The sequence below is a fragment of the Schistocerca cancellata genome, chromosome 6 (assembly GCF_023864275.1).
Source record: "Schistocerca cancellata isolate TAMUIC-IGC-003103 chromosome 6, iqSchCanc2.1, whole genome shotgun sequence".
NCBI lineage: Eukaryota > Metazoa > Arthropoda > Insecta > Orthoptera > Acrididae > Schistocerca > Schistocerca cancellata.
Window position 1 is genome coordinate 326,252,899 of NC_064631.1, and position 15,252 is coordinate 326,268,150.

Genomic DNA, 15,252 nt, shown 5'->3' on the forward strand with positions numbered 1-15,252 from the left:
GATCGAAAACAATTTAGAATTTAAGGATCGGGTACCCAGTATTTATTTATGTATTAATGCTGTGACTGGGGGTTCATACTTGGGCTGTGAGTACTGAAGAGACCATCGAGCAAACATAGTGCATAGTGATCGCTCGACTGGACTGCACAAATTCAATTAAGCCCTCTGTAGGACAAAACATTGTGATCGTACAGGGGAGTGTTGGCTACATACCTCACACAGGAATTTAGGACAAGGTCGAGGAGTCGGGAGTTGTCATTGTTTGGACCTGGTTCTAGAATTTATCAACGTATTCGAATATAGGCAATAACAGTCTATGAACCAGTTCCAACTTTCTGTTTCTAAAGAAACGTTTTTTGTTTGTTCCTAAAAAGTTTCGAAGACTTGTGCGAAGAGACGAGAAGTCCAATGCTGCTCAATGACAAAGACAGCAAACGTTGTTACACGCGAATTTTTGTAGCAGGTTTTTTTCTGTCTTCTGTCCTGTGTTGCACTAATTAAAATTATTATTCAACGTCCATCTTGCCATTGATACGTAACTAACGACCTCCTCCAGTTTCGCATGTGAATCTACGTCTGTACAACTTGTCGGGGCGTAGCGGTAATAAATTGTACGTGCAAACCATCCTCCTGATTCAGTCTATCAGTTGAAACCGGTCAATTATGCTACAGTAGCCCCTGAGGTTAGCCTTCACATATTGGAAAACGCGGCGGGGGACTTAATAACATGTATGGATAACGCGGCTTCCAACGTGGTAAATCAAAGCACGTATCGGTTTTGATGCTCTGAGTTTTTGTGAAGTCTCCAAGCTGAGTCGTTCCTATTGCAGTTTTACGTGCCGTCCCATTGTTCAGCACAGTGGGTGCTGACTTTGAACTTTCTCCGATACAAAGACCTGCGCAGTTGCACGTTCACTTGACTGCTCGCTGTCGCCCAGCGAATTATAGACAGATGTTCTCTGGCAGAAAAAAAATTCAGTTTATTTCTTTTATTTAGCTTTTATGATGTCAGAGAAGCTATTGTAAGCTTGAACTTAACACTGGCTCGAACGATACAGAAATATCAGACTATCTTCGTAGCATTTGCGGACTTAGCAGAAGGTTTTTACAGTGTAGCGTAGAATAAGATGTTACAAGTCATGATTTGTTTGGAGGTAACGTACAGAGGTAGATCAGCAATCTAAGGTTTCCAAAAAAATTACCTGAGGCGAAAGATAAACAAAGGAAAGTTCGTCTTTAGAAGAGTGTGAAATAGCGTTGCTGCTTATCTCTGTTATTGTTAAATTCTATGTTGAAGAAGCAGTGTAGGAAATCAACGATAGTTTTAGGAGAGCAACAAAAATACAGACAGCAATACTAAGGTTCGCAAAGTATTTAATCCTTGCAACCGAAAAGAAATACTTCAAAAAAATGTTCAAATGTGTGTGAAATCTTATGGGACTTAACTGCTAAGGTCATCAGTCCCTAAGCTTACACACTACTTAACCTAAATTATCCTAAGAACAAACACACACACCCATGCCCGAGGGAGGACTCGAACCTCCGCCGGGACCAGCCGCGCAGTCCATGACTGCAGCGCCCAAACTGCTCGGCTAATCCCGCGCGGCAAAAAAATACTGAAAAAGCTTTTCGTAGGTGACTGTCTACTCTGTTAGATGATTAAAAAAAAACCTATTGATGCCTTCAACTGCACGACTGTATGTTTATTCTGTACCAGTTTCGATTATTACAATCATCTTCACAGCAGAAAACTGTAAGGTAATATGGAAAATATAAAAGTGTAATAGAAAATGGAGGAATTAAAAAATTTTAAATCCGTACCACTAACACGGCGCACATCAATGAATTAAACACACATTTTCCTCAAATATGACCCAACCAAATACAGAACATACATAATTGTCATATTACTCTGTCTTAACACAGTCCATGTAAATGCAGTGTGCCTTGGCACAGTTAACAATAGCGCACTCTTGGCGATAACTCCACACTTAATAATTGACCACGTTATAAGCGTCAAAGACATATATTGTGAAAGACATATAAAGAATCAATACCTAAAAGGTTACAAATGTTCTTTGATCTAGTGGAGGATTATAGTAGTAGAAATAGAGAGATAACATGGCGTCCTTTTACTGAACAACAACATAAATATATAACCTGTTATAATGTGGCATACCGACTTTAGTGTTACAGAAATTAAGGGGAAGGTATTTATCTCAGTTAAACAGTGTGAAATACGTCGGTTTAAGTGATAGTAACGAAGCAGAACACTGAAAACTGTTATACTTTGTGGTAATTGTAGATGAAGTTATTATGAACGTAGAAAAATAAAGCAACAAAAGTATGAGAAGCAGCGAAACCAGGCGTAAAAACCAAATGTCGGTAATAACCATTCATTCTCTCCAACGATGAAATTGGGTTAAAATGACTACAAAACTTCTTAAAGTACCGACCGCAGCTCGTGATCTAGTGACTAGCGTTGCTGCCTCTGGATCACCTGGTCCCGGACTCGATTCCCGGCCGGGTTGGGGATTTTCTCTGCCCGGGGACTGGGTGTTTGTGTTGTCCTCATCATTCGTGACAGTGGCTAGACTGGACTGTGAAAAGAATTTGGGCTGTGTAAAAACTGGGACTTCGTAAGGGCGCTGATGACCGCGCAGTTGAACGCCCCACAAACCAAACATCATTATTAAGTCTCCATTTGGCTCAGTTTAGCACATGTCGACAAGTGGCTGCAGAGCTTTCAGGCGTACTGCCAGCTAGTGATTCTCACAACGAAGCGTGCCAGTTTCAAATGTCCCGCGAGTCATGAGGGCGTTGCTGCGCACTCGCGGCTGCCGACGTCACGGCTTGGAGGAGCGGCGCTCCTCTCTGTGGTCGTGTCGCAAGCGTAACGGGAGTGCCGCTCCTCTCAAATGCCACGCTGCCCCCTCCCCCAGTCTCTCTGGTTACTCCCCCCCCCCTCTCTATGTTTTCTCTTACTGCATGACACCAGCCATTCGCGGTTGTTTCTCCAAACATGTAGAGGTGGTGCGCGTTGTAAGTCCCTGACGCGCGCGCGCGCACACACACACACGTATACAAATAAAGCTTGCTAGAAACATGCAGATTTTTCTCTTTGTATCCTCTTTTATTTGCCGATATTAATTTCGTCGTCTTCAAGACAGTACTGTGAGATACAACTGAAGAGTGGAAATGTCAATCATTCTAAGCGCGATTTTTTCATAAAAGACGTACTCAGTGCTATTGTGTTCTCGGTAACATGTCGCATGGTGCTAGGCGCCTAGTACCAAACCGTGGTGAAAATATTCATTATTAAATGGCACGTCGTCTTTGTGCCAATAAGGGCTACCCACTGGGAGTTTCAAGTGCTAAGCGTCAAGGCCTGCTCCGTGCTCGCATCTCATGGTCGTGCGGTAGCGTTCTCGCTTCCCACGCCCGGGTTCCCGGGTTCGATTCCCGGCGGGGTCAGGGATTTTCTCTGCCTCGTGATGGCTGGGTGTTGTGTGCTGTCCTTAGGTTAGTTAGGTTTACGTAGTTCTAAGTTTTAGGGGACTGATGACCATAGATGTTAAGTCCCATAGTGCTCAGAGCCATCTGAACCATTTGAGCCTGCTCCGTGTAGTTGATGCACAGTTTGTATGTAAGCTATTGGTCGTGTCAATAAAACATCTTTGTAATGGAAAGAGATAATTTTATACAAAAATAGCAAACAAGTTAAAGAAGCCAACCGACGAAACAGCGGGTGTCTGGAAAATGTTGTGAAAAGAGAAAGACAATAGAGTTCCCGATAAACAGCCACCGAACAATGACGTAAGTGTCTTTCAATGATTTAATAACATAACCGCTTTTGTCAGTACAGTAAGATCTTTCAATACAGTACGATCAAAATGTCTCCTATCTGAAACAGCTATTAAAAATTCTTACTCTGAAACCGAAGAATAGGAAAATGTTAATGTCTACAAAAGATAAAAGACCATGGCTGATGTATTCCATGTCTCATTTCATCTGAAAGACGAGTCACATTTACAGTTTCAAAACAGAAACACCTGTTGAGCGTCTTACCTGTTTTATCTTAAGAGCACAGAACCTTCTCCACTCAACTTAGCAACATCTTATTACATAAATAGAGTTCCATAACAACCAGAAGTCAATTCTGCTACATTTCCGTACTTGTATTACCACAAATAAAACATAGTGCTTCAGTATTAATTTCACTCGAGACAAAAACTTTCTTATTGACACTTGGAACCAGTCGTTTCTTTGGTATGGCACCTACTACGTTGTCAGTAAATTATTTGTTTTATAATTTGTGTTATTGTTTTTTGCAGTGATGACGTGAGCAGCATAAATCTCTGGTATCTCAACACAATTTCTTTTTTTTTGGGTGGAAGTAAGTCATTTACAAAAAGAGAGGCGTTGTTCCTTGATTCTCCTGACAATGTGAGATTTGACACATAGAACGTTTGAAATTTTCATTCTTCAGCTATTTTGGCAAGGATAACGTAGTGCTCACACTTCTCCCACCCTATCCTCTCCGCCCCTTGATTTTTTTCATACTAGATATACGATATTTGTTCGTAATGCACACATCGCAGTTTTTTCTATAACACAATAAAGCGTTTCCGAATTTTACATAGCAGTTTCAGCTACCTGTTTTTTTTTTTTAAAGTTAAATATGTAGCAAAAGTGGTATACGTTGAATTAATACGGAAATTATAAATAAGGTGAACGAGTAACAAAGGAGAGATCACGTCATAATGGCGTGTTTTAAATAAGGAGCAAATTGTCAATGACGAACGTAGAACTCTGGGTTGGCTGCGCCAACGACCTACTCAGTTATTATTATCCAACCTGACTTACGCAACAGATCAGCCTATCATCACAATGAAGATTTTTAGGAGACACTATCCCACTCGAGCCACACATTTGTGTCAGTGCTTTTTCCTGTATTCGAAGCGCTTCTGGAACGCAGAATCCGGTAATGACTGATTTCTGCATAAAGAGTGCGTCTAGTTCAGCAACAGCATTGAGTTGACGGCATATCAGCAGCTCCAGTTGCAATGTTTTTATTATAAGAATACCCGCGATTTCGATCTCACACAAAACCATTTTCGGGTGACATCAAGCAAATGTTCAGTCAGATGATCAACGTCAAATGTTCACCAGACTGAGCATTTGCTTGATGTCACCTGTTTTTGTACTGTATGAGGTCGGAATCCGTCGTGTATCTTAAATAAAAAAATCTTATAACTGTAATTGCTGTCACGGCAATCTTCTTATTCTGTATTTCTTCAGTGTTGGTCAAAGATTCTCCTTTTATGATCCTTTCGGTGTTAGAAGAGAAAGCATTCACAGGGCGTCACGCTCGGTGTTAACGCACAATGAGGCATCGTAACACTGTTTTCGTTCTTTTTTTTTTGCGAAAAATTTACGAACAAGCAGTGAGTTTCAAGCAGGTGTAACAAAATGGTATAGTTTTTAAAAGTTATTTCGTCACACAGTCTGGTGTTTTCTTCGGATTCCACGCAAAGCATATAGATTTTCCAAGCAGTTGACCCTACGACCCTACGGTAAGAAGTCGTAGTGCTGTATGTCGTTAAGATTTAAGAACACACTGAGTAAAATGTTCACACTGATGGAACTTGAGCGTTTTTCGATTTCGGCTCTTTAAGGAAGATTCCACTGCGACGAATGGACTTCAGTGTCGTGCACATCCACCTACTATTAATCGCCAGCTGTGATCTGTTGGAGCAGTTTTGAACAGACGTGACCTTTATTCAGAAATTCCTCAACAATATTTATTCAGTGCAACTTTAGGTCAAAACTGAACAATTTAGTAACAAATTTCTCTCCAACACGATTCATTCCGTAAACGTTAGCACGAGACAACTGACATAGCAACGTCATAGGCAAGGTTTCTGATTGCGTTATGGTGATTGCTCAACAATCATTTCCTTCCTTTTCTGCACGTTGTCATCGTTTGTTGATGTGCTAGAACGCCCAGTGTGATCGTCGTCTTACATGTTTTCACTCCTCTCTTAGAAACGCTTCTATCGCTTATTACACCTTGTTTTATTCTTCAAAGTTTCATAAAAAGTAATAAACATTTACAATGCGATGGCTCACCGTAATCCATTTCTAAAGCTACATGAAATGCAATGTGTCTATCCATTTCTTCTACAAATTAAAATCGCGGATAATGCCAGAACCTATAACCATTTCGACAACTAACAGAAACGTATGCATTCGATGAAACTGGGAATATTCAAACGTTTCAGGTTCAGGCGTACTAACACAGCTAAAAAATAAAAAATAGAAATTGTGAAAACTGAAAGTATACAGCCCGAAACTTAAACCGTGGAACATATCCGAACAACCTTCGTTTTCTTGATGACGTTCTATTGTTTGCCAGTAGTGCGTACAGACTTAACTAATTAGTGAACATAATAGCCTATGTTTGAAAGCCGATCTGAAATTCAAAAACAGAAGAGTAAAAATAATATGTAAGGCTTCTGCTAAGTTGAATAATAGTTTCCACAGCTTAAATACCAATGTATCTGAAAAGGTAATTTTCCAGTTAGTTTCCGAAAAGGTAATTTCCCAGTTAGTGGATATTTATCGTTTTTTTTTCTTATAGCAGTGACATATTTTTACTAAAATGGTAAGAAAGGTCATGCTCACAATTGCAGGTTATCTATCTAACGCATTCCAAAGATAACATACATCTGATTTTCAATATTTCATACAATTATTGACTGTATTTGAGAATTGTAATGTTGTTATAGTCTACTCACTAAGAGCTATAACCCTGCGTTAACTGTTTAACACAATCTACATCTACATGACTACGCCGCAGTTCACACTTTAGTGCCTGGCAGAGGGTTCTTCGAACCACCTCCGGACTATTTCTCTACCGTTCCTCAGCGAAGAGGAAAAATGAACACTTGAATCTTTTTCTACGAGTTCTAATTTCTCTTATTTGAATGAGATAATCATGTTTCCCCATGTAGGTTGGCGACAGTAAAATAGTTTCACATTCAGAGGAGAAAATTAGTGATTGAAATTTCGCGAAAAAGACCTCGCGGCAATGAAAAGGCCTTTGTTTTAATGGTTTCCACACCAATTTGCTTATCATATCTGTGACGTTCTCCTATTTCGCGATAATACGAAACGAACTGCCCTTCTTTGGACTTTTTCGATGTCCTTCGTCAATCCTATATGGCAAGGATCCCATACCGCACAGCAATACTTTAGCAGAGGATGAAAAAAAGTAGTATAGGCAATCTCTTTAACATTCCTGTTGCATTTTCTAAATATTCCGCCAACAAAACGCGCTCATTGGTTTGCCTTCCCAGCAACATTTTCTATGTCATTATACCAAAGTAAGTACTTCGCAATTGTAATTCCTACGTATTTAATTGAATCGACAGCCTTTAAATTTCTGTGATTTGTCGTGTTATCTTAATTTAATGGATTTCTTTTGGTATTCATGGTTATGACATTACAATTTTCCTTATTCAGAGAGAAATGCCAGTTTTCGCACGACGCATATTTCGTGTCTAAGTCATTTGCAATTGGTTTTGATCTTCTGATGACTACACCAGAGAGCAAACAAACTGAGATGGCTGCACAGATTGTCTCCTAAATCTTTTATAGACGGGACCTATAATATTTCCTTGGAGAACTCCAAATATCATTTCCGTTTTGCTCAATGATTTTCCTTCGATTACTACGAGCTGTGGCGCTTCTGACAAGAAATCACGAATCCAGTCGTCGAAATGATACTCCTTAGGCACGCAGCTTGATTAGAAGTCGCTTGTGAGGAGCGGTATCAAAAGTCTTCTGGAAATCTAGAAATATGCTCTTTCTGTACTTTCCCGAGACCCTCTAACCTATAAAACCGCCTAGTCTACTCCATACAGCCCCGCTATCTGTAGTGACCCCTGACCTATTAAGCGGAACCCGACACCACACCATCTTATGATGTACGTCGATAAATCTGCAACCGACACAGTCGCAGAATCGTCTGAGCCTCTGATTCAGAGCGTCCACTCGGATCTGTACCAAAGGTCCACAATCGGTCCTGTCGATGATGCTGCAGATGGCGATCTCCGCCTTCATCTCCCAAGCGAACTGAAGTCTATACCACCCCAACTAGCTGCCTAAAACCAGAGAAGATCTCTTCTGATCCAAAGCGACAAACATCATTGGTGCCGACATCAGCCACAACCTGCAATTGGCAGCACGCTGTGCTCGTCATGGCTTCCGGAAGCACTCATTCCACATCTGGAATGACTCCTCCCGGCATGCACACAGAGTGCAGACTGGATTTCTTCCCCTCCTGGTCAGCCTTATCCCCAGTGGCCACATTACAAGCCTGAATTTGGAGAGCTTCTTCCTACTACCTGTAATCCCACCCTCTGTGAATGTCCAGATCTTACGGGCGAGAGGTTTCCTTTGCAACAGAACGAGCGACTACATCTGGCTCAGGATCTTTGTCAGGCACAGATAGCGCCCGAAACCTGTTCGTCAGACGAATTGGCGAGGTCTTTGATCGGCTCCCCGGAAAGACTTCCGCTACCTGCCACATCTGGAAACGACCTCAAAAAATGGTTCAGACGGCTCTGAGCACTATTGCACTCAACTGCTGAGATCATTAGTCCACTAGAACTTAGAACTAGTTAAACCTAACTAACCTAAGGACATCACAAACATCCATGCCCGAGGCAGGATTCGAACCTGCGACCGTAGCGGCCTTGCGGTTCCAGGCTGCAGCGCCCTTAACAGCACGGCCACTTCGGCCGGCGAAACGACCTCCTAATCGCCGACTGGTGAGGAGTTATCTTCAACGAGTGCAGTAACCATGACATCCACTGTAGTGGGCTATTTGGGGGGACATGAGGGACGTGTTGGATGTCACCCCCTCCCCCTTCCCCCGTCCACAGCGGCAACATTCTCAAGCTACATGACTGAAGCCAGAACCACCTTGAGTTGTAGCCAAGGGTGACCAGCTCAACTTGCTGAAGCGTCCCCTTAGAAAAAATTATGAATTACTGTACTGGTAAACCCCTTACGTTATTTGATTTTCAAACAGCTGAGCAAAACTGAACGTACTCAGACATTTCTCTCTTTACTTATTCTGATCATCACCAAACTCACACACAATATTTTTAGCGTATCGCAATCTGACTTTTAATAATCCCTACAAAAGAATGGCCCTGACTAACAATAACCTATACCTTTCATGAATCACTTACCTCACAAAAATCTTCATTACTCGAACTACTGCACCACAACGAGCGCCAATACTGCCAGCTAAATAAAAGATTCTAACTAGTGAAGGCACGAACTACTCATAGGCATAGTTAGCAAATGAAAGATTTTGATAGAGAACAAACAATGTATTTACCTTAATGGTGTTCAAAAGTCATAATATACATAGCAGTTCATGACATCCAGTCTTACAAATTTACTGTCTTTGATGGACACACGTCCAGATCATCCGCTCTCAAAACTTCGCCATTTCTCTCCCCACATCCACCACTGCTGGCGGCTCACCTCCAACTGCACAACGCTACGCGCTGTTAACAGCCAACTGCTCAACACTACAATAGCATATACTCCAACAATGCAAACCAACCACAGCCTTCACACAGCACAGTCAGTGATTTTCATATAGAGCGCTACGTGGTGTTATCAACATAAAAACCTAAACAGCCTACTTACATTCCAACTGAATGCAGAAATCGCATTCCTTATCCATACTAAAGATGGTGGAAATATACACTACCAAATTATTAAAACACTGAGCTATGGCTACTAGGTATACAAATACGCAAGAAATTTCAAAATGTAGGCAAAAATGCACACACCAAATAAAAAATAGCTCACTTATAGTTATCAGAAGCTCGTTACAACTCACAAAGTAAACGCTGTGCTCTGATGTGCTTGCTGCCTAGACAGGAGCTGAATATGGAAAGTGTGAATATGTCCCGAGCCAGCGCAACTCACGACGCGCAAATTACTCATACTATATTCATCCATATTTGAGAAATAGGGCACTTGGCGATTTTCGATAAACTTTACACATAATTTTGAACCTTTACAAACTTTTTATCGCTGACACCCCCGCCTCACCCCCCCAAAAAAAGATGAGGGAAATAAGTTTATTGCTTACTAGACTTGCGCTATTCATGCAGTAAAACTGTACCATCAAGCGTTTTAATCTACTGTTTCTCTAATGCTAAGTCTGTTCTCAGTACATTTTTCAGACAGTTTTTCCATATACCACTGGATACACCTGCAAAATTATATCATTGTACGACACATAGTTCGAGAGATATAACATTTTATGTATGTGTTCGATTACTTAAAGTATCGGGGTTGGTGGTTTTCTGGTTAACTTTTAATGCGAAAACCATTGAAAAGATAAGGCTTGCTTAGTGAGTGGTAGAGTAATGCACGCTGGCAAGTTGTTGAAGGGACAGGAAAACAAATGAATGGATTAGAGAAGAAACTGGTACGGAAAACGTAATGAAAATGAAAGAGGGGGGGGGGGGGGGGTGGACAAGATATGGTAAGCAAACTGCTGGTAGGTAGACAGACCAACTAAGTACATTGCTGGATTCAGAGAGATAGGAGGAGAGCGAGGAACGATCTGATGGAAGATGGGCAGATGACATTAGAAAACTTATAAGAGCAATACGTATGCGTAGTTCACAGGGCAGTCCAGAGGAAGCCGCTGTCGACATCAAATGACTGATGTATACTTCTTAATGCCTGCATGACTGTTGATGACAATCCTTTTTATTTTGCGTCAACATTGTTTCGTTGGTTACAGTTTAGTTTTCTGGCATTTTAAAGTCGCTTCTCTTATAAAGTTTACTTTGGGCCTCAATATAAAATCATAGCGAATAATTTATTCACAATTTTGATCATTGCGGATAACATATAAGAAAGAATGGTATTTTAATTTCTTCTCGTTACAAGAGTCGATTTCGAACGAGTGTGCATATAGAGATGAGCGACCGAATAGTTGATCGGTTTGGATTAATTTGAATTTATTTTGAGTGGCGTTTCATTCAGTGCTGTGTAGCTACTGTGTTACAGCCTATAACAATAATCCTGTTTGGTCTAAATACATACTCATACAGCAGCCGGACTGCATTCTAAGGCTACGTGACGTAATTTTGTTCCCCGATAGTATCTTACACATTTTTCTGTACACGTCATTACTTGATTGCTGTTTCCTTTCTTTCTTTTCAGATTGTTTGAGAAAATCACTTAGTATAATTCCATGGCATAATTTAATAACGGTTGTTTTCTATGAAGTGAGTATGACCGTAGAGCTTCTACTGCCTATGGTTGAATGTTTGTGTTAAGTCTGCAGTAGGTTATCGTCACTTCGTCATTGAAATAGATTCTGCCTATTTCTGCGCTAGACGTGTTACTGTCAGAGCGTAAAAGATACGTTCTGTATAAATCGGAATGTTAAACACCAACAAACAAACATGCATTTCATCGCGGGATTTAATATCCAGTAGCCTACACGAGGTCATTCAGTCCAAAAACAGGCAGACTAGGACATTTACGCTACGAAAAAAATATTGTGGGAATTGGTCGCATCTTACTTCAGAAAACGAGTTGCCGTTCCTTTACAGGACGCCACAGGAAATTGCTGTGCCTGTTGTCACGGATCCGCACAGGAGGCTCTTTCCACGGCTGACACGGATACGTGTGGGAAATAATGCAACAGGCTGGTCTCTGCATTTGGCGGCAGACGGAAGGCCATTGCTCCTTTCGCAACGCTTCGTAGGCCTGAAATGAATCACCGAATAGCAGGGAGAATTTTTTCATAAAATATAATGGTTATGATCGTAGAGAGACTAGGTGGAAAGAACGGATTTTTGAAAAGGACGTTGCTGCACTGTTGTGCGATCAGGCACACGACAAGAACATGAAGTTCGATTTTTTTCCGTGTGTACTAAGTTTCTGTGCGTATTTCTGCAACAGATGACCACAGAAACCACGAGAAAAACTGTGCTTAATCACACGATATAGCCGTGAAACATTTTAGCGCAACATAATTACGTTTGAAGGTAAAGTGATTCGATAACATGCCAATTAACATCACAAAAATGTTTCGCTGCAGGCGGAAAGCTATGCAGCAATGTAGAAAATGTCTCACAAAACTTAATAGTCTAGGATATAAGGTAGTGGCCGCAATAGATACAACATGTTTTAGCTCTGATTTTTGTTCCAATAATTATTACTTAAAATATTTTTGTAGTTTACAAGCCTTTGTAAAAGTACTCACTGATAATGACGCAAATGCCCGAAACCCATTTGGGCAGTAGGAAGATTAACTATATATATACTAAGATGGTATCTGTTCTTTCGGACATGTCCGAAAAGAACAGATACCATCTTAGTATATACATAGTTAAGGCTCACCGGCCACTTGACCATCTCCTTCTTCTGTGCGAATACACAAACAGTGCCCGAACTCTTACGGGAATCGGCAACGCGCCGCGAGTAATGAGTATAATGGGTGGGGGCACTACGAATGTAGTGCGGGACAATACGTTGAGAATGTGGGTTTCGCGGGAGGCGTGCCAGAGATAAATCCCTGCAGTCGCGCTATCCTCTGTGTCCTCGGTGGCTCAAATGGATAGAGCGTCTACCATATAAGCAAGAGATCCCGGGTTCCAGTCCCGGTCGGGACACACATTTTCATCTGTCCCCATTGACGTATGTCAACGCCTGTAAGCAGCTATGGGTGTTCATTTCATTGTAATGAAAGATTAACTGCTTGCGTAATGGACGGACCCGAATTTCCATAACCATCTTCACAGATGTAGATACATGGGAATCTTAGCAAAAACATATATCGATTATCTGAATATAGAAAAATGCCAAAAAGTCACAATTAAAAATGATTTCCTGACCAGAATTCATCCAATAAATCTGGAATGAAAAAGTTGTAAACTTGTCGTTATTTTTCACTGTTACGCGAGCTCAAAATTTCGTAAGACAGTACTGCAGCAGAGACAGGGAGATACGGTTGAGTTGCGACTTGCTCACTGAGAGGACACGGGAGCTCCCTCTTTGTAAGCGCAGATATACAAGCCGTCTAGCGATTTCTTTCAATGTGTACTCGTATCCATGGATGCAGTACTGATTTATGAATATAGTGGATGATTATGCAAATGAAAAAACAGGAAAAGACAAATCGGTGCCGACACGTAGTCCGCTCCATACAAATTGAACCAAGGGAGCCGTTGAACCTGAAATCAACAGACGAGTCGCTTTCAAAAGTGTCTCATGCCCTTGTTCCATAAGACTAGTGGAAGGGTTAGTGATTTAATCCAGATGAAAGGGTAAAATTTGCAAGCGAGTGACTGAACGTCACCAGCTCTCCTCCCCTCATCGGCCATGTACTGGTATTCTACATCTAAATCGAATACAAGGAAGAAAGCTAGTTTAAGAAATGGATGTGGCACAGTGGACCACAGATCAGTCATGAAGGGAATTGGAGACTTGAATAATGTGTACGATTTATCATTTTGTCTGGGATTCACAGATTTCGAGAAAGCTTATGACTCAGGTTAAACAAAATATATACATCTCCTGAAAATCAAAGTATTAATCAAAATCCTGTTTGTTTACTGAATAATATGTAGGTCTGCGTCAATGCTGAAGCTTCCCTTCGATTTCATCAGGTTAGTGAGTAATTCGAATCTGATGGATGATTCAGGCAATAGGATTTCATATCATCCAAATTACATCCAGCAGTCGTAGAAATACTTTTAGACGCTAAAATAATGGAAAATATTTGAGGAAAGAATATATCTGAAACACATTATTTTTGCTGCCAATAGTGTCGTGTTTGGCTCTGCATAACTGCTGCAACCTATATCCATTTGAAACTGCTTATCGTGTTCATGTCCATGTCTCCCCGTAAATTTTATCGCCCCCCCCCCCCCCCCCCCCCCCCCGCCAAACAATCACTTCCCTCCATTACCAAATTAAGTATTTCTTGATGCCTCAGGATGTATCCTATCAAACGATCCCTACTTTTAATCAAGTTGTGTCATAAATTTATTTTTCCCCAATTCGATTCAGAGCCTCCTCATTAGTTATTCGATCTACGCATTTAATCTTCACCATTCTTCTTCAACACCACATTTCAAAAAGCTTCTGTTCTCTTCTTTTATGAACTGCTTGTCGTCTACATTTCACTTTCGTGCGAGGCTACGCTTCATGCTAATATCTTAGGAAGAGGTTTCGTAAAACTTAAATTTGTATTAGATATTAACAAATTTCTCTCTTTCAAGAATGTTTTTCTTGCTATTGCCAGTCTGCATTTTATATACTGTTTACTTCGGCCATCGACATTCATTCTGCAGCCCAAATAGCAACACTAATCTGCTATTATTAGTGTCCAATTTCCTAATCTGGCATATTGTCAACATCGGCTGATTTCATTCTAGTACATTCCATTGTCCTGGTTTTACTTTTTATGTTGAACTGCTGTTAGCACGCCGCTTCCTGGATTCGGGGAGTCGTGTCGTCCCACGGATCGAATGCTGATAATGATGTTTGGTTTGTGGGGCGCTCAACTGCGCGGTCATCAGCGCCCTTACAAAGGCCCAATTTCTGCACAGTCCAGTTTGTACACAATCCAATGTAACCACTGTCACGAATGATGATAATAGGATGAGGGAAACAGAAACACACAGTCCCGGGGCAGAGAAAATACCCAACCCGGCAACGCTAGCCACTAGACCACGAGCTGCGGACACACGGATCGAATGCGACTGGCAGATTAACGACGACGGCCTATGTCCTGTCCAGCCTCGATGTCATTTTTAGGTGATTTCTCATATCTCCTGGACTGGTACCAACGTCCCGTCTCATTTCGAAAATTTTCTCACACTTTCACATAACATTGCGTTTAGGCAGTGGGGCACACATGTTCCATCCCGCGGGAAAGAGTGGCGGCAGGAAGGGCAACCGACCACCCTCTATCACTACCACTGTAATATTCAGATTAACACAACGTGATGATAAGGGATAAGGCCAGGAAAAAGAAGAAAACAATGTGATGATAAGGGATAAGGCCAGGAAAAAGAAGAAGACTCTTTTATGTTCATCTATAACCTCGCTTAAATAAGCTATCTATCGGGGATAGGCTACGACGTTGTCGCAACTATATTCTCAAACAATTGCTTCCCTTTCATCTCC

At 41.3% G+C, this 15,252-nt stretch overlaps 1 protein-coding gene across 1 annotated transcript in view; it reads right to left on the reverse strand.

Moving 5' to 3' along the window:
• The window catches only part of LOC126191471 (E3 ubiquitin-protein ligase LNX-like), a 683,907-nt gene that overhangs the window by 389,222 nt on the left and 279,433 nt on the right, over positions 1-15,252 (reverse strand). The window lies entirely within an intron of this gene.